This window comes from Microtus pennsylvanicus, chromosome 3 (assembly GCF_037038515.1).
Source record: "Microtus pennsylvanicus isolate mMicPen1 chromosome 3, mMicPen1.hap1, whole genome shotgun sequence".
Lineage (NCBI taxonomy): Eukaryota > Metazoa > Chordata > Mammalia > Rodentia > Cricetidae > Microtus > Microtus pennsylvanicus.
The window spans coordinates 144,332,688-144,345,000 of NC_134581.1; positions in this window are offsets into that span (position 1 = coordinate 144,332,688).

Consider the following 12,313-nt stretch of genomic DNA (forward strand, 5'->3'; position numbering starts at 1 on the left):
TTGTAATGAAAATGGCAGTAACTGTTAATACGAATCGAGACAGGAGAGCTTTAAAGAGAAAGAAGCTGCAAATGGGGTGACGTAAGTCAACTGAGAAAAACTAAATGGAACTTAGTACACGCAGCAGCTGGAAGGCCATTGTTGCGCCCAATGGATGGCGGTGAGCCTGTGGCTGAGCTGCAGTGGACTGCAGAGGAAACTGAAAGAGGGGAGGAGGCAGGAAAGATGTTGGTTTGGGCAGCACAATCTCTGAAGGAGACACAATTCAACAATACCTACTGACTTAGTTACTTTCTTGTTGCTATGATAAAATACCATGACCCAGCCAACTTGTAAAAGAAAGAATTTATTAGGGGCTAGCACTTTCAGAACATTAGGGTCTCTGATTATCATGGTGGGAAACATGGATGTGGGCGGGCATGGTGCTGGAGCAGTAGCTAAGAGCTCACATCTTGAGACACAGCCATGAGGCAGAGAGAGCACACTAGCAATGATATGGGCTTTTGGAGCCCATCCTCAGTGACACACCTCCTCTGGCAATGCCACACCCCCTAATCCTTCCCAAACAGTTCCACCAACTGAAGAGCCAGCTGTCAAACACAGGAGTCTGTAGGGACCATTCTCATTCAAATCACACTCCCATCCCACCTTGACTTCTCTGTGCAGTAGAGAACAACACAAATGCCCCAAATCTTATCAGGAGATGTAGTCTTTTGCCTCTCTGGGTTGGTGCACATTTACCCCTCTCTTACCCACCCCCCAAAAAAGTGAAACTCAAACTTCTAATTTTGGTTTCTCTGTTGTTATATTTATAACTTCAAATATTTAGAAGTGCCCAGCATGTGTTAATAGCTGGTGCAATTGAGAAAAAGGGAGAAAGCTGGAAGGGAGGCGGGAGTGAGGAAGAAGGAGCAGGCGATAGGAAGATCTCAATGAGAGGTGCACATTTAGAGGGGTCGCAGGAGTGGTTAGAACCCCTGCACATTTGGAGGAATCAATGGCAAGGGAGTGGGCTCGACAGGTGTGGTGGCATTGCAGCCTCAGCACTCAATGAAAGCGTGGCACGAAGGTCAGGAGTTCAAGGTCATCTGCAGCTACTCGGTGAGTTCAAGACCAACCTAGGTGACCTGAGATCCTAGCTTAACAAATAAACGAGATGATGGGTTCAGAGCTTTTACTATTATGTACTAAATTATGAACCCATTTGGCATGTGGCTGTCAATCTGGGAAAAAATGCAGAGCTGGGTTATTTTTTCCCCCGTGCTAGTTAGAGGATTTATACACTTTCCAAGCTGAAACAGTAGGGAGGGTGCTTAAGTTTGTAATTTATTATTACTCTACTTAGCACTGTTTTTTTGTGCCAGCAGCCACACTTTAACCAAGATCTTTCTGAATAATTTCAGTTTATCAGCCAGAAGGAAGACTAATTCCTCAAGGGAAAGGAGGATCATGGTTTCTGCTTCCTTCTAGCTGAGCCAAATGCACTGTCTTTCCTAAAATGAGGCACTGGGTTTATTGTGGAGGAAAGTTTCTGGAAGGTTTACAGAGCCCAGGGATCTTTGAGTTACTCCTGCTCGGGTTACTTATGGAAGTTTTAATAAACTGATATTGGGAGGAACTAGAAAGGGCCTGGGGTCACAAAGTCCAGTGCCAAATGCTAGTTGTTACTTGATATGCATGTTACCAATGCATGCCTGGCTCCTCATCCAGTCCCAGTTCTCGGTCTGTAAAATGGAGCCGTAACCTCGAGTGGCCATGCAGATGAGATGAAAGGCCAGGTGCTTGAAATATCCACGTTTCTACAGATTCCTCCCGAATTCAAATTGCTTCTGTGTCTCTACTCCTTTCCCTCCTGGTTTCCTTTTCCTTGTTTTCATGTAGTATGTGTGTGTGTGTGTGTGTGTGCGTGTGTGTGTGTGTGTGTATTTAGTGTGTGGGCACACGTGTGTGTATGCGTGTTGAGGCTCAAGGTTGATGTCAGGAATCTTCCCAGATTGTTCTTCCAACTTACACAACTTTTGTTGTTGTTAATTAAATTTATTCATTTATTTTACATGTCAACTACAGTTTCCCCTCCCTCCTCTCCTCTCCTTCCCACTTCTACTCCCCACCCACCTCCCCTAACCACTCCTCTCTGCTTCTGTTCAGAAAGGCGCAGCCCTCCATGATTATCAACAAATCATGGGATATCAAGTTGAGGTGGGACTAAGCTCTTCTCCTTGTATTAATGTTGGGCAAGGCAATCCAATATAAGGAATAGGCTCCCAAGACAAAACATTAGAGACGGGGGGAGGGGTTGGAGAGATGGCTCAGAGGCAAAGAGCACACTGGCTGCTCTTCCAGAGGTCCTGAGTTCAATTCCCAGCAACCACATGGTGGCTCACAACCATCTGTAATAAGATCTGGTGTCCTCTTCTGTACTGCAGGATCCATGCAGGAAGGACCCTGTATACATAATAAATAAAAAAATCTTTAAAAAAAAACCATTAGAGACGACCCTTGCTCCCTCTGCTAGGAGACCCACAAGTAAACCAAGCTACATAACTGTCATTCATATGTAGGGGGCATCTGTTGATCCTATGCAGCCTCCCTGACTGTCGGTCCAGACTCTGTGAGCTCTTATGAGCCCGGGTCAAACCTTCCTGAATGTGCCCAATCTCGTCTGAGCTCAGAAGATAAGCAGGGTCAGGACTAGTCAGCACTTGGATGGGAGTCAAGGTCTCTTAATCAAATGTACACAACACATCTCAGTCTTGCTGGCAGACTTGAGGGGTCCCCTGTCTCTACATTCTGAGATTACAATTATAGGCAGGCTTTCTTTACGTGGCATTTATGTGGGTCTGGATATAAATATCCTATTACATTTGTGGTAAGTGCTTTAGCCACTGAGTAATCTCTCTGGCCTATCTGTACTCTTTATTCAATAAACATCTCAGAGTCTTCCTATGGCTATAGACCATATAAACCAAAGATGGAGAGAATAATAAATTCCTGCCAGAGATGCTCTGCAGAACATGGACGTGAAGCAATGTGGCTTCATTAGCCTTGCCGTCAAGACCCATTCACCTCCAGTCTAGGAATGACCTTGAGAATACCATTGACTGCTTCCCCATGTGGGGTATGTGCTTGCAGCGCCGGGTGGAAGCTGCATTGCAAGTTTTCTTCTGTCTTATCCCCGTCCTAGATAGATCAGAAACTTCTTTCCATCCTGCGCTGTTGAGTCATGCTGATTGCTCGTGATAATTCATTAAGAAGCATTATTAACAGTCCATTATTGTCACCGATCATTTAGATGATTGCTCCGGAGAGCCTAGCAGCTAATAAAAGTATTTATTCACAGTGAATGAACCTGCTGACTAAAACACACGGTCCTCTGAAGAAAAGAATTTTATTATTATTAAAATTCATAAGAAAAGTCTTTATTGTTCTGATCGTGGGTTGGGTGCACATGGATATTGGTTGATATACAGATAAATAGACTCTTTCATGTTATACAGGGAGCATACCATGCAGAATTAAGCATAAACATGAGCTATCTGGACCCTTGAGAGATGAGGAAGGGGCGTGTTCTGATCATTTGTCGTTCTGTGATGCTGTTCAGCCCCACTGTCCTAAAATATACCTTTGCCTACGAGGATCCTGCGGGCTAATCTCGGCAGTTGGGAGCCTGCCCAGCCTGTCATGGGCTTTTAGGTAAGCTGCCACAGGCGGTCACCAGCAGGCCTCCGTCTCCGGAATCAGGAGGAGCTTGCAGTAGTGTGATCCCCAGTCCCAACGGGAACCTAATAGGAAGTGATAAGTCACAGAGACAGATGCAAGTAGCTTTGCAAGCTTTAAGAGTGGGGCTTATTTAAATGCGTACAGATACCAAAAAGCTGTGTTGATTCTCTGGGGCTCAGCTATTGACACAGACAAGCAGAGAAGTTACAAATAAGGATTCCCATAGGGTGCTCTGGGTAGCCATGGTCTCAAGGGCTATTAGGCCCAGATTCAGTTCTCTCTTCTGCTACTTAACTAGCTTTGTGACTGGGGGGATTGTTTTTCTCCTTTGTAAAACAGGGACAACAATATACCTATTTCACACAGTGACTAAACAGTATTTATTATGATCATCTGCAAAGTGCTTTACACATAGTATACCCTGAGGCAGCATACATTATTATTATTTTATGTTATTAACATCAATAAAATCAGATGCTCAGAGAGGTTAAAAATGTTATTCGAGACCACCCAGCTGAGAACTGGCAGGGGCTCTCTGCTATGAGCACACTACCCTTCCCTCAAGTAGGAATGGCTCTGGTTATTCTGGGAATATCAATGGCAAAGGCAGAATTTATGAACCAATGCTGCTGTAGAACAGTTGATCTGAGGCAGTCGTGTAACGAGAAGAAAAAGGAAAAACCAGGACCTCAGACAGTGGTGCTGGCCAAAGCATTCTGACCAGAATGACAGCCCAGAAATACCATGTGACCTGGGGGAATGAGACTGCGGTTTACAGAATGAGCTGAGGGGGAAAGTGTGCTAACAGGATGTGGCCACTTTCTGAAGGTCCCTAACATTGAACAGAGATGCTGGGTAAACCTGGTGCTGCAGCTTTTTATTTCCTGCCCACATTTTAGAAAACGATGCCTTACATGTCTGCATTTATTAGCAAAAACTCCTGCATTTGCAGTACAGGGAAATGGCACAAAGTAGCAATGCCTCTGGGTCCCCCTGGTCCTCCTGGAGGTATAGCAGTAAGCTCCTTGTTTCTGTGTCTTTCAAAGCAGGCAGGACTTTTGGTCATGCGATGGAGCTTGAATTGAATGTGAGCCACAGCGTACTGTAGATGTCTACAAGACTCCTCCTCGAGTCCTGGCAAGAGATGCACCCGGTCTCTGTTTCTTAGCTCTCACTGCTGCTGCTGAGGGCTGAGAAACGGAGTACCACGGTGAGTTTCCAGGGGCTCCTGTTCCTATTTTGAGAGAACCCTTCGGAGTTAGAGGGGAAAAGACCTCTAGAACACCGTTTATTTAGCTGTTGCTGTAAGAGAAATCCCACCGACATGAAGAAGCTGACCCAAACATTCTACCAGACTGGAGTAGCAGTACCGTTATGATCTGAACTCACGTCGTCAGACTAAGTTGGTAAGACTGAAAGTTCATGGCCAGCCTGGGTAACTTTGTGAGATCCTGTCTCAAAATAACAGGTTAAATGATGGTTGGGGCTAGTTCAGCTGGTGAGAGCTTGCCTAGGGTGTGCGATAGTCTGGGTTCAATCAAGACAGTAAACAACAATAACAATAGCAGAAACATGCTAGAGAGGTGATTCAGCAGTTAGGAGCACTGACTGCTCTTCCAGGGGACCCAAGTTTGATTCCCAGCACCCACATGGCAGCTCACACTATTTTTAACTCCAGTTCTAGGGGATCTAATGCACTTTTCTGGACTCCATGGGCACCAGGCATGGAAGTGGTACACCGATAGACAGACAGACAAAACATCCATACACATAAAATGAAATACATTTTAATGAATAAATATTAAAAGTTCTCTACCACTTCAGTGTAACAGACAGAGGCTAAGGTTTCATGAGCTTTACACAATGCACATACACACACACACATGCACGCACACACACACAGGCTAAGGAAATACAGTTGGGGTGATAGGTGATATTTGTACTGCCACCATGCAGATGGTATGTAGAGTTTAAGAGACATATCTAGAGACACTCTTTCTGTAACTAACTGAGAGCCTGTGTCTCTAAAAACCTTTCAGATAGCTAAATGAATGCCTGGGTCTTGTAGACTCTACACCCCATGTTTGAGGTCATGCTGCCTACTTCCTGAAATAATATTCTTTCATTTCAGCTCCCAGGGTCTTACAGCTGTGCTCCAAGTCTTAGGATGTGATTGGCACTTGAAGACATGCATGGACAAATGTCAAGGTCAAATTATTTGTAAAGAATCTTTGGAAACATTAGTAAAGCACTTCAAAAGTATTGCTATAAAATGTGGAGTAGGAAAACACGAGATTCTAAAGGATCTCAGAATAGTCATCTTTGACCCTCACAATTCTCCCCATGGTACTCACCACTCTCACCAACTTATTTATTCCCCAGTCTTTCTTATTTATTTATTTATTTATTTATTTATTTATTTATTTGGTGGACCACTCTTAGTTTATAGTGCTTTCTGTCTTTAAGATGCTCTGCGACATGGGTGTCTTCTCAGCAGCTTCTACTGTCCCTCACCAAGATACTGTGGATTGGTTGATGAATCTCCACATGATCTCTAACAGAAACAAGATTTATTTGACGGAAACGATTCCTTAAGTCAGTCCACGTTTACTGTTCTCTGGAGTCTTGTACATGTAATAATATTATTTGCTTACTTGTTTTTTTCTGAAACTTATTTACATAGCTCTGTTCCATCCAATAAGACAGCCGACTGAGAAGTACTGTAAGCACCAGATACATAGTAAATTTAAAAAGCTTATCACAAGAAAGAGAAGATCTGCAAACCCACTACCCAGTTCCACACACACACAGCTCAGGCTCCCTCTTTGTGTATGAACCGTCTTTCCTAGATGAGCGTAGCTATTAGCCCTCACAAGGAGGTCTCTCTACAGAAAATGGAGACCAACACAGAAGAACGAAACTGGACACAATGCAAAGACAAACAGATAGCAGGGAACCCAGGCACGGTGAATCCATCTATACCACAGCTATGGCTCAGAGAACACTGTAGAAGGGACAGAAAGATTGTTAGAGCCAGAATATCAAGAAGTCTGTTGTGGAACAGCCTCTCCTAGAAAAGGCTGCACAAAGGGGATGATGATATCAACAGAAACGCTAGTGTGGAAGGGGGAACTCTCAGGGCCCCACACCTGGACAGAGACCTACAGGCAGCTAACAGCAGCTGCTTCTCCCAGGGATGAGCCCCTATTTTGGTTTCCAATGCAGAGTGGCCAGCCATGAAACTATATACACACTACCAACAAAAATGGACTCAGCAGGTTATGTGTGGGTGTATACAGACAGACACATGTATGTGTGTGTGAAAGTAATCAAAGAAAAAGAAGCCATCAGCTTAAGTGGGAGACATGGATAGGAAGGGCCCAAGGGAGAGTAGCTGCGAGGGCTTGAGGAAGGAGAAGGAGGGAGGAAAGTAATGCGATTCTATTTCAATTAAAAAGCTTAAAAAGTGTAATATATTTGATTAATACAGTTTTGTATTTATTACATGTTAACTATTTTGAATCAGTAAGTTAATGTATACTAAAGTTAATTTCACTTATTTCTGATTATTATAAACTTTGCAGTGATATGTGACTCACCTTGTATTTCTATTAGACAGTGTTAGACAGGAGCATAGACAAGATAATTAAGTAGATGTAATTAGAAAAGTGGTTTCGGTCCAAGGCTTGTGAGACCTTGAAAGAACATCCGTGAATCACTCTGAGTATGCCACAACTCTCCTCTACTTAAAGAAACACACAATATCTTCATTCACATTTCGTGGCTTTGATATTGCATAGTAAGCAGATAAACCCACATGTTGGTATCCACAATGGTTCCTGCCAGTAACCTATCCCAGAACTTTGTTTCTTGTAGTTAGGTAGCTAGCATAAGCTCCCAGAAATAGAGATGAGACAGAGTCCTGCAAGGGAAGTCAGCGAATGTTGTATAATTTCCATCATAGGATGAAAGCCCGTACCATTAGTTTAGGGTGCACGCTATGGTTTGCCTAAGTAAGAGACATAACATCTCCTTAAGTGGGTCATGGACTAATTGTTAATTTCCATTCACGGGTTTGTTTTGTTTTCTGGCATCTCAGTTGGCTCCAAGGTGATGCTTTAAATAGGTGTGAAGGCATTGTGGAAGAGGCCAAGTTTCCGGAGTGGCCATTATTAACTTCCTTTGTCAGTAACTTCTTCACCTTCTGACAAGTCTTCAGTGGAGTCAGAGCTCCTGTCCTGGAATGCAACCAGCAAGCTGTTATCAGAGCTCACCAGCAACCCCTGGGTACCACTGCCAAAAAACTGGAAGGAATCGGGGGGAGGAAATGGCAGTCTTGCTGAGTCGGGCAACTTCTCCGACCCGAGGTTGACTGGTAATTAGTGTGCCTGTGTTCCTGGGGTCACAAGAGAGACAGTGAGCCAAGACCCAGCTGTCTCTGATTCTCCCAGCAGAAAGTACTGCCCAGGATGGTGAGATGCTCAAACTCCATAGAGAAGAACCAGGCGAGACGGGGCCTGTGCTGGCGCATGGATGAGCTCCATCCCCTCCATCCCTTTGTGTTCTACATTTCTCTAGTGTACAGAAAGAATGGACGCTATGGCCTTTAACAGTCCATGCTCCCCACAAACTTCTGCTTATGATCTAGATTGGATGAGTGGGGAGTCACAGTGGGGTACTCCCAAGACATGCTCTAACTTGGAAATCAATCTAAGACATGACAGGCTTTGGGAGCCCACGCGGAGGCACAGAGTACTGACTCTGCAATTTAGCAGGTGTGGTCTTAGCCAAAAGCTTCATTCCCCACCCCAAGCTTTCTCCATCCATAAGATGAGCACACACTACTTTCTTTAGGAGCTGAAGGCATACCTAATGAAAGGTAGCATCTCAAGACAGCCCTCCCTCGTCCTGCCTCACTCTCTCCCCGGAACTACTGCAGGAATTTTCCAGCAGGCCTTTATCTGCTATGGGAGGTGCCTGGTACAGACACCTCCCACAGTACGAGTGCACTGTCTAAATGCAGCTAATATCAAAATTTTAGTGTTTTCCCATCTCACTCAGAGTAAAACCCAATGCTGCATAATGATTTGCAGGACTTACACAACTTCCCCTTAGCTACTGCTAATTTTACCTCTTTCTCTCTGTGGTCCTGACCACACTGCTCTAGCTATCCCCTAAACTGCCCGGAACAATCAGTCCTTTCAAATTTGATGGTCATTTGTTTGGGTGTCACTACTTTGAAAAACTCTCCTTGGCAACTGTTCTCCTCATCCCCAACATCGCTAGAATTCAGCATCCGTCTCCAGAAGCCACGCCTTCTATCAGAGGTTCTGCAACCCCTCAAAGAAGGCCAACAGTCGGGGACCAAGAGTCCAAACACACAAGCCTGTGAGGCGCATTTGGCATCCAAACCACAATACCTAACAATATAGGAAGCAACTGGAAGAAGGAAATAGAGCTTAAAGAAATAGACCAGAACACTTTCAAAAAGCAGGATTTGCTGATAGCTAAAAAGCAGCCTTGAGGCAGGGCCCATGGTGATCTGGAAAATCACCGCTCAGGGTCCTGAAACCACTGCACTGCTGTTTTGGCTCCGAGACTCTTTGGCAGTTTACCGGATGCAGCTGAGACACAGAGGGAAGCTTTTGAAGACTCAGCTGTTGAGGGTTTGGGGGTTGGCATTCATTCCTCCCAAAGACGGGGATCCTGACATGATACCCTTCTCTCTGGCTTGAGGTAATGACCCAGAAACACAGGGTATGGATTTTATTGTTTCAGGCTGCTAACATACCCCAGAGTGTTCTTTGGGAAGAAAATGAAAAGCCGTTGTGGTGGAAAATTGCATCATCTTGGATCGCCTCTAAAAACAACCTTTAAATATTAATTTGGTTTAATGGGAGATTATAAAGCAAATGGAGAATCCAGATGTGTCAAGCCAGAAGAAGCAAGCAAGACCAGCAGACAACACAAACAGTGATGCAGGGCTAGACTGACGGCTCGGTGGTTAAGAGTGCTTACTGCTTGTGATGCCTAACCTTGCTTATCAACTTGACCACATCTAGAACCAACTAAAACCCAAGCAGACAGGCACGCCTGCGGAGGATTTTCTAGATTGGATCGTTTGAGGTGGAAATCTAGGTCACATGTTCTGATGGCAGCCTTTATAAAAATGACATGGAAGAAGGAAGGTTTGGTGTGTTTCCTGCGTTCTCTTGTTCCTGCTCTTGTTGCTAAGGCATTCCTTTGCTAGTATTAGAACCTAATTCTTTGGGATTCCAATGTAGACCAAAGAACAGCAGCTCTCTGCAGAAATCCTCGGGCGCTCTAGTGCTAGGTCAGGACTGCTGGGATAGCCAGTCTAGTGGACTGAACAACTGCAGGATTCTTGGTCTTTTTATAGGGAGACAGCCATTGTTGGACCACCTGGGCCACATCCTGCAAGCCTATAGTAAATCTAAATGCTTAATCATTTTTGTTCCTTTAAAGAACCCTGACTAATACACTGTTCTTCCAGAAGACCCAAGTTTGGTTCCCAGCACCCACACTGGGTAGCTCACAACTCACTGGATCTCCAGTTCTAGGAAGAGCCTCTTCTGACCTCTGTAGGCACCTGCACACTTGTAGGATACACAGACACATACACATAAATAAAAAATGAAATCTTAGAAAAACTAGTAATACAGATATTGGAAATACCAAGCAAGCCAGTCTGTGGTGGTGCACGCCTTTAATCCCAGCACTCAGGAGGCAGAGGTAGGCAGATATCTATGAGTTGAAGGTCAGTTTGGTCTACAGAGCTAGTTCCAGGACAGCTAGGGTTGCACAGAAAAGCCCTGACTTGAAAAACAAAAACAAAAAAAGAACAACAACAAAAAATAAATGCTACTGAGTAATAATATCAATATGCTTGTGTGGTATGACGACTTTTCTTGGGGAGACATTAAAAAGGTCTCTATTCATCCTACAAAGAGAGGCACTGGCATATGGAAGGGAGGATTCCGTCCAAGTCCAGTTTGGTGAAACAATGAGTTTCTGGGGCTCACCTACAGGGATGTAGGTGCCCAAAGACAGCAGCACCACTGAAAATGACCCTGGATAGCTTACAGGCAGCTGTACCAAGAGAAGTCCTGCTTCATCTACTCTTTATATAGTGATGATTGGGTCTTGAGGAAGGGAGGAGCCTTGAGGATCTCCAGAAAGCTCATGAGTCCCAGGACCACTCCATGAGGGGATGCTAATGGGGCTGATCTCTTGAGGGGCTTTTGAGTTCCATTGACCACTCCATGAGGGAACGTTAATAGAGCTGGTCTCCTGAGGGGCTCATGGGCTCATCACAGCTGCTCTGTTTCAAAACAGTCCACGGTTACATTAGACCCGGAGGAACCACCTATGCTATAGCTTGCAGATAAATTTGTTGCCCAAATCATAAAAATCAGCATTGCAAACTGATGGAGAGCTAACCAGGAATTATATAGTTGAGAACAGAGTAAGGACATTTCCAAATGGATAGAGTTCATATGACTGGAGACAACTTGTGAACTGAAAACTGGATCAGAGGGAAAGACATTTTAAAGTGATAGAAAATATTGAGTGTGGGGGGGGGGAGGTAGGGGCTTGAGAGACGGCTCAGAGGTTAAGAGCATTGCCTGCTCTTCCAGAGGTCCTGAGTTCAATTCCCAGCAACCACATGGTGGCTCAAAACCATCTGTAATGAGATCTGGTGCCCTCTTCTGGCATGTGGACATACATGGAGGCAGAATACATACATAATAAAGAAATCTTTTTTAAAAAGATGAGGTTTTTTTTTACTCTATCGTGCCAAGACTTACAACTATGGGTAAATAAAACAAGGAGGTATTAGGTAAAGATAAAGTATAGATGCTTTAGAGAGTGGTTTGGTGGTTATTAAAAAGCTAAAGATGGTGCTGGAGAGGTGGCCCAGAAAATTAAGAGCATCTGCTGCTCTTGTAGAGGACCTGGGTTTGGTTCCTCTGAAGGAAACTACACTCACATGATGCATATATAGACAAACAGGCACACATAAATACACAGGCATTTAAAAAAGTATTTTTTGGCTTTTTTTTTTGAAACAGGGTTTTATACGTGTAACAACCCAGGCTGCCCTGGAATTCACTTTGTAGACCAGGCTAACCTCGAACTCACAGAGATCCACCTGCCACTGTCTCCTGAGTGCAGGGATTAAAGGTATGCACCCTCTGGCCAAAAAAAAAATTAAGTCAAACATATCTATACTTTATGATCAAGAAATCTCACTCCTACATATTTACCCAAGAGAAATTGTACTTACCAGTTTTCTGTTGCTAAAATAAAAATACCCAAGACTGGGTAGATAGTTAGTACAGGAGAGCTAGAGGCTGAAGGGATTTCTCAGTGGTTAAGACCGCTTGCTGCTCTTGCAGAGCATCTGGGTTCAGTTCCAGCATCTACATCAGATGGCTCACAATCACCTGTAACTCTGATCTGATCTGATATCCCCTGGCTTCTGTGGGCACTACGTATGCACATAGCACACATAAACTCACACAGGCACACAGAATACACACAACTAACAAATAAATACATCCTTTCTGGA